Source organism: Camelus ferus, chromosome 14 (assembly GCF_009834535.1).
Source record: "Camelus ferus isolate YT-003-E chromosome 14, BCGSAC_Cfer_1.0, whole genome shotgun sequence".
In the NCBI taxonomy this organism is placed as follows: Eukaryota; Metazoa; Chordata; class Mammalia; order Artiodactyla; family Camelidae; genus Camelus; species Camelus ferus.
In genome coordinates this window covers 24,714,183-24,722,184 of record NC_045709.1, presented here as the reverse complement: position 1 = coordinate 24,722,184, position 8,002 = coordinate 24,714,183, and positions in this window count along the sequence as shown.

Genomic DNA, 8,002 nt, shown 5'->3' with positions numbered 1-8,002 from the left:
AACAAAATGTTTTAAAGCTCAAGAATCCATAAACCCGTGGTCCATTTGGCTGTCAAAGTAGTAACATCACCACACAGCATGTAGCCTCTGGAAAACTCCACTGTACACTCATGAGATGCTCGTAATGAAAAAGGTGAGTAATGTCTTAGCCTTAATGAGTAATTACACCTGGGGAATATGTTCCAAAAAAGAGAACAAGATAAATATCCAGAAACTGATCTTAATGAAATAGAGATAAGTGAATTAACGGCTAGAGTTCAAAATAACAGTCACAAAGGTACTCACTGAGGTCAGGAGAGCATTGCATGAAGTATGAATTTCAACAAAGAAAGAAAATATTAAAAAGTACCAAATAGAAATCATAGAGCTGAAGAATACAATAACTAAACTGAAAAATTCAGTAGATGGTCAACAGCAGACTAAATCAACTGGAGGGAAGGATCAGCAAGCTCGAAGGCAGGGCAGTAGAATTCATCCAATTAGAGAAGCAAAAAGAAGAAGAATGAAAAAGTAAAGATAGCTTAAGAGACTTATAGGACACCAGCAAACAGACCAATATATGCATTACAGAGGTCCCAGAAGGAAAGAGAGGGAAAGGGGTAAAAGCCTTATTCCAAAAATAATAATAACTGAAAACATAACCCATAGAAAGGAACAGACACCCAGATACAGGAAGCCTAAGGAGTACCAATTAAGATGGATCCAAAGAGACCCACACTGAGACATATTGTCAAAAGTTAAAGACTGATTCTTAAGAACAGAAAGAGAAAAGCAACTTGTTATGTACAAGGGAACCCCCACAAGACTGTCAGTGGATTTTTCAGCACAAACTTTGCAGGTCAGAAGGGAGTGAGATGTTATAATTAACAAGGTCGGGGGTGGGGGGATACACAAACCAAGAATACTATACTCAGAAAATTTGTCCTTCAGAACTGAAGAAGATAGAAGAAGTTTTCCAAACAGATGCTGAAGGAGCTCATCACCCCTAGACCAGCCTTAGAAGAAGTGTTAATGGAAGTTCTTCAAGCTGAAACAAAAGGCCACTGATTCCTAACAGAAAAGCAATTCACTGGTAACGGTAAGTATATAGTTAAATTTAGCATATCCTAATATTGTAATAGTGGTGGGATAATCACTTGTAACTCTAGTACAAAGGTTAAAAGACAAAACTCTTAAAATAACTAACTACAATAATTTGTTAATGGATATATAATATCAATAGATGTAAATAAATGTAAATTGTGATATCAAGAACAAAATATGGGAGGGGAGAGTGTAAAAGTGTAGAGCTTTTATATGCATTCTAAGTTAAGTTATCAGCTAAAAGTAAACTGTTTTAAGATGTTTTATGTAAGCCTCATGGTAACCACAAGGCAAAAATTTATCACAGATGCACAAAAAATACATGGAAAGGAATCAAAGCATACCACTAAAGAAAATAATCAAATCTGAAAGGAAAAGAGCAAAAGAGGAAGAAAGGAACTTCAAAACAGTCAGAAAGCAATTAACAAAATTGTAAGTCTGTATCAATAATTACTTTAAGTGTAAATGAACTAAATTCTCCATTCTAAAGATGAAGTGGCTCTTTTATTCAATACAGTATTGGAAATCCTAGCCACAGAAATCAGAAAATAAAAAGAAATAAAAGGAATTCAAATTGGAAAGGAAGAAGTAAAACTGTCACTGTTTGCAGATGACATGATATTATACATAGAAAATCCTAAAGACGCTACCAGAAAATTACTAGAGCTCATCAATGAATTTGGTAAAGTTGCAGAATACAAAATTAGTATACAGAAATCTGTGCGTTTCTACACACTAACAATAAACGATGAGAAAGAGAAATTAAGGAAACAATCCCACTTACCCTTACATCCAAAAGAATAAAATACCTAGTAATAAACCTACTTAAGGAGGTAAAAGACCCATACACAGAAAACTATGACACTGATTAAAGAAATTGAAGATGACACAAACATGTGGAAAGATATACTATGTTCATGGGTTGGAAGAATTAATATTGTTAAAGTGACCATACTACCCAAGGCAATCTACAGATCCAGTGCAATCTCTATCAAAAAACCAAGGGCACTTTTCACAGAACTAAGACAAATGATTTTAAAATTTGAATAGCCAAAATAATCTTGAGAAAGAAGAACAGAGCTGGAGGAATCATGCTCCCTGACTGCAGACAATACTGCAGAGCTACAGTAATGAAAACAGTATGGTACTGGCACAAAAACAGACCCATGGATCAATGAAACAGGATAGAGAGCCCAGAAATAAACCCACACACTTACGGTCAATAATCTACAACAAAAGAGACAAGAATAAACAGGGGAGAAAAGAGAGTCTCTTCAGTAAGTGATGCTGGGAAAACTGGACAGATACATGTAAAGCATGACATTAGAACATTTTCATAAATTTAAATACATGAAAATGTAAGACTAGAAACCCTAAGACTCCTAGAAGAAAAATAGGCAGAACACTCTTTGACATAAATTTTAGCGATATTTTTTGGATTTGTCTCCTGAAGCAAAGGAAATAAAAGCAAAAATGAACAAATGGTACCTAATTAAACTTAAAAGTTTTTGCACAGAAAAGGAAACAATTGACAAAAGGAAAAGACAACCTTAAGAGTAAGAGAAAATATTTGCAAACAATGTGACTGACAAGGGGTTAATATCCAAAATATACAGACAGTTCATATAACTCAACTTAAAAAAAACAAAACAAAACAAAAGCCTCACTCTAAAAATGGGCAGATGACTTGAACACACATTTTTCCAAAGAGGACATTCAGATGGTCAATAGGCACATGAAAAGATGCTCAACATTGTTAATAATCAGAGAAATGCAAATTAAAACCACAATGCGGTATTACCTCGCACCTGTCAGAATGGCACAAATAGCAAAAGTTGGCAAGGATGTGAAGAAAAGGGAACCCTCATACACTGTTGACTGGAATGTAAATTTCTGCAGCCACTGTGGAAAACAGTACGGAGTTTCCTCAAAACACTAAAAATAGAACTACCATATGACCCAGCAATTCCACTTCTGGCTGTGTATCAACAAAAACAAAAACACTTAATTTGAAAGGATATATGCACCCCAATGTTCACAGCAGTGTTATTTACAATTGCCAAGATATGGAAGCAACCAAAGTGTCCATCAACAGAAGAATGGATAAAGAAGATGTGGTGTATATACACAATGGAATACTACTCAGCCATAAGAAAGAATGAAATTTTGCCATTTGAAACAACATGGACGGACTTGGAGGGAATTATGCGAAGTGAAGTAAGTCAGACAGAGAAAGACAAATACCGTATGATATCACTTTTATGTGGAATCAAAAAAATACAACAAACTAGTGAATACAACCAAAAAGAAACAGATTCACAGAGAACAAACTAGTAGTTATCGGTGGAGAGGGGTGAAGTGGGGAGGGGCAAGATAGGGATGGGGATTAAGAGATACAAGTTATATATAAAATAAATATGCTACAAGGATGTATTATATGACACAGGAATATAGCTAGCAAATATAGCCAGTATTTTGTAGTAACTATAAATGGAATATAACCTTTAAAAATTGTGAATCACTATGTTGTACACCTGTAACTTATATAATATTGTACATCAACGATACTTCAATTTAAAAAAAGAAAAAACAAAGAGTGGCTGAATGGATAAAAAAGGAAAAGATCCATCTCTATGCTGTTCTTTTTTTAAAATTAGCTTTATTATTTATAGACTTTTGGTAGGGGGAGGTAATTAGGCTTATTTATTTATTTATTTTAATGGAGGTACTGGGGATTGAACCAGGACCTTGTGTATGTTAGGCAAGTGCTCTACCATTGAGCTACACCCTCCCCCTCTATGCTGTTCTAAAGAGACTCATTTCAGCTTTAAGTGAGGGCATGAATAAGACATTCCATGCAAATGGAAACCAAAAGAAAGCAGGGGTAGCTATGCTTATGACAAAAGGATACTAAGCCAAAAACTGCAGTAAGACAAAGGACGTCATTATACAGGCTTAAGGGGGTTAATTCTTCAAGAATTAACAATTGTAAGTATTTATGCACCCTACATTGGAGCACATAAGATATATAAAGCAAATATTAACAGATATGAAGGGAGAAATAGACAGCAATGAAATAATAGCAGGGGACTTTAAGGCCCACTTTCAACAATGGACAATCATCCAGACAGAAGATCAATAAGGAAACACTGGACTTAACCTACACATTAGACCAGATGGACCAAACAGGCATGTACACACTATACCAACCAATAGCAGCAGAATATACATTCTCAAGTGCACGTGAAACATTCTCCAAGACAGATCCAATGTTTGGTCACAGAACAAATCAATAAATTTGAGAAAACTGAAATCGTATCAAGCAACTCTTCCAACCACAATGGAATGAAACTAGAAACAATTAGAAGAAAATAGGAAAATTCACAAATGTGGAGCATCACACTACATCAAACATGCTTCTGAAAAACCAATGGGTCAAATAAATCAGAAGGGAAATCAAAAAAATAGCTGAGACAAATGAAAATGGAAAGCTGGCATTCCAAAATTTGTGCGATGCGGCAAAAGCAGTTCTAAGAAGGAATTTTATAGTGATAAATGCCTACATTAAGAAAAAAGAGGGGAGAGGGTATAACTTATTGGTAGAGTGCATGCTTAGGGTTAGTATGCATGAGGTCCTGGATTCAATCCCCAGTGCCTCTATTAAAATAAATCAAACAAACAAACAAACCCCTAACCCTAACCCCCCAAATCCAAAGTAAGAAAAAAAAACAATAAAGAACAAAAATAATTTTTTAAAATATTTTAAAAATAGGAAAAAGAAAATATCTCAAAAACAACCTAACTTTACAACTCAAGGAACTAGATAGAAAAAGAATAACAAACAGCCCAGAGTTAGCAGAAAGAAAGCGGTAACACAGATCAGAGCACAGAAAAGGAAGTGGAGAGGAAAAACACAACCGTCTATTTAAAGAGCGAGGAAACTAAGTGCTGAGTTTTTTAAAAGATAAACAAAATCGATAAACCTTTAGATAAAGTCTTTGTCTAATACATCTGCCCACTATGTCTGTTTCAGGGAAAGAGTCTGCTGAATTTTCTTCCTGTGAACAGGCCCACTTTCCTGTTTCTTTGTGTACCTTTTGTTGCTGTTACTGAACACTGGACATTTGAATGTGCTGATGTGTAACTCTGGAAATCAGATTCTCCCTCTTCCTCTATTGGTTATATGTTTATTTACTTAACTGCTGTAGACTGTCTCTGTGCCAAGGATCAGTCTGAGGTGTAAACAATGTCTTTTTATGTCTCTTTTGAGCCTTCCCTTGGGCAAGCAGTCACTTTCTAATTTTCCCTGTACATACAGTAGTTTTTTAATGTCCTAGTCTTTAACGTCTGGTTCTCCAAAGGAGAAAAACAAAGAATGAAGTGTATGTGGGGTTTTTTTTGGTGAGGGCGGGGAAGTCCTGGCCCTTTAAATCAACAGAAAGTCACTTTAGCTGGAGGGGAGGTGCAAAAAGAATGGTTGCCTGTCTCTGTCTGCACTTCTGTAATCTAAAGCAGCAACTAGAAAGCAAAGCACAGATCCTCTGTATTTGCAAAACAGGGTCCTTTTCACCCACACTAGCTCCTGCAAGTTGTGTGCATCGTGCTCACGTGGCTGTGAGTGGGGGACAAGTAGCTGCTACTCTGTGAAGAGCCCAGATTGACCAAAATTAACTGCAACTTACTCTCCAATTCTTCCCCTGAAAGTTGAAGATTTTAACAGATTTGAGTCCCAAAACAGTGTTACCAGACAGATTCTGCCAGTTCAGCTGCTATCGTGGTGGGGAGACCCGCTCCTGGTGCTCCTGTTCTGCCATCTTCCCAGAACTCCTTTTGCCTGATGGCTCTGCATTTACATTTTTCCTAGACTGAGGCAATTCTAGAGGCTTTCTACTGGCCTTTTCACAATAATAGCCCTCATCTCACAGGTCGGGAATCAACATGGGGATGCTGCCTGTGTCTACTCTAATTCTGCATTCTGGAACTGAGGAAATAACCACAGGATGGTTTGGGGACCCACTGGGCCCACTGTGAAGTGGTTTTGAGCTGAACCTTTGTTGATTATCTGAACTCTGTAAGCCCCTACTCTGACCGGAGGGCCACAGTTACACTTGGTGTCTCCTGGAATCAAGTGTCATCTCAGAGCCACTGTCCAGGAATTCCTGAAGGGTCGGTTATTTCCTTTTCCCCAATGCAGTCACCCTGGTAAATGACCATAGGTACCTTTGGGGAAGGTTGGGGTAAAAGTTAACGGTATACATTCCTGGTAGTGTACTGGGGTCCTTGCTCTAGGGGACCCAGTCGCCCCTTCATTCAAGGGGTTCCAGGTCCATAAACAAGCTCATCTGGGAAATGATTGAGGGGCCATGACTCTGTTTTTATAATTCAAGTTAGAATTTGGTTCACTTGACCTAGAACTCTTCCATTTATATAAATCAAGTAACAATTTAGTAGACTCCCTACCCATTTCATCTAATCCTCCTTGTGGCCCATGGCAAGCATCTGCAAGAGATTGGCTGGTGTTAGAAGCAAAAAGTTAATTGACAGTATGCTCAAAACAACTAAGCAACTAACTGATCAGGATCAAAGGTGTTGAAATGTCATATTGTACTTCAGTTTTAGGATTGAGTGTAGCATCCAGTCTGGGGTATTTATAACCAAAAAAAAAAAAAAAAAAAAAGTAGCATTCCTGCACTGAATTGATGCTAATTTAGGTCCAAACCAGTCCTATAGGTTCCCCCCTCCCCCAATTTACAAAATAAAAAGTCATCTTGCAAGAGTAGCCTTTGCAAGTGGAGAGAACCGTGCCTGGCTTAATAAGGGTAGAACTTTAACAGGATAAACAGACCAAGAATTGTGAGATGGGCTGAGAAGTTTACTGAAAAAGGTATGCTTTGCCAACAGAAGACCTTAAGCAACTGTACCTTAAGGGGTCGTTCTGTTTAACAAATGTAACATAAAATTAGTGTTGTGGAGACCTTATTTTGGTGTATAAGGGTTGGGTTGGGGTTGACACTGGGGGCCCCGGACTAAGCAGTCTTCTGCACCAGTGATGAGGGCCTAGAGCAGTATGGTAGTAGCAGCAGATAAGTTGGCAAAGAAACTCCACCAGGCTTGCTATAGGCTAAGCAGAGTGATGAAAACCCCAATTTTCAAGCTCGGGTGTGGTAGGCAAGTCCCAACTGCCAGAAACTGTGACTATGGAGGTTTACATCTCAGAGGAGATTTAAGGATGCTAATTAGCTGACTTTAAAACAGGGAGATCCTGTTAGGTTATCTGGGTAGCCCAATGTAATCACAAGGGTCCTAAGTGTGTGAGGGAGGGAAACACGTGACACCAGAAGCAGAGTCTAAGACGCACTGTGCGAGCTCACAGATGCAGAAACGGAACCATGAGGAAAGCATGCAGGTGGTCTCTAGAAGCTGGAAAAGAGAAGGGAATGGATTCTCTACTGGAGCCTCCAGGAAAGGATGCAGCCCTGCTGACACCTTGACGTTAGCCCAGAGAACTTTGTAACTGTAAGAAAACAAATCTGCGTGGTTTGAAGCCACATTTCATGCAGTGTGTCATGGCAGTGGGAAAGAAATACAAAAATAGCTAGACTGAGAAAGGAGACACTTTTGGGTTGTTGTTAATTTAAGGATGCAATTCCACTTAAAGGGACACCCCTCTTCATTTTGATGCTTGCAGATCAGATTTGATAAGCATCATCTTCATCCAAGACAAAGCTATAGAACCCACACCAACATTAAAAACAAAAGCAGGATCAGCTACAGACACATCACAAGTCATGTAGTCAAATTAATGAAAACTAAATTGGCCACCTAGGATATAATGGCATCAAGACCAGTAATGTTGCCAAAGATGGTACAATAACTTTTATTCCCTTTCATATTAAGTGAAATCATTCCCTTTCATATT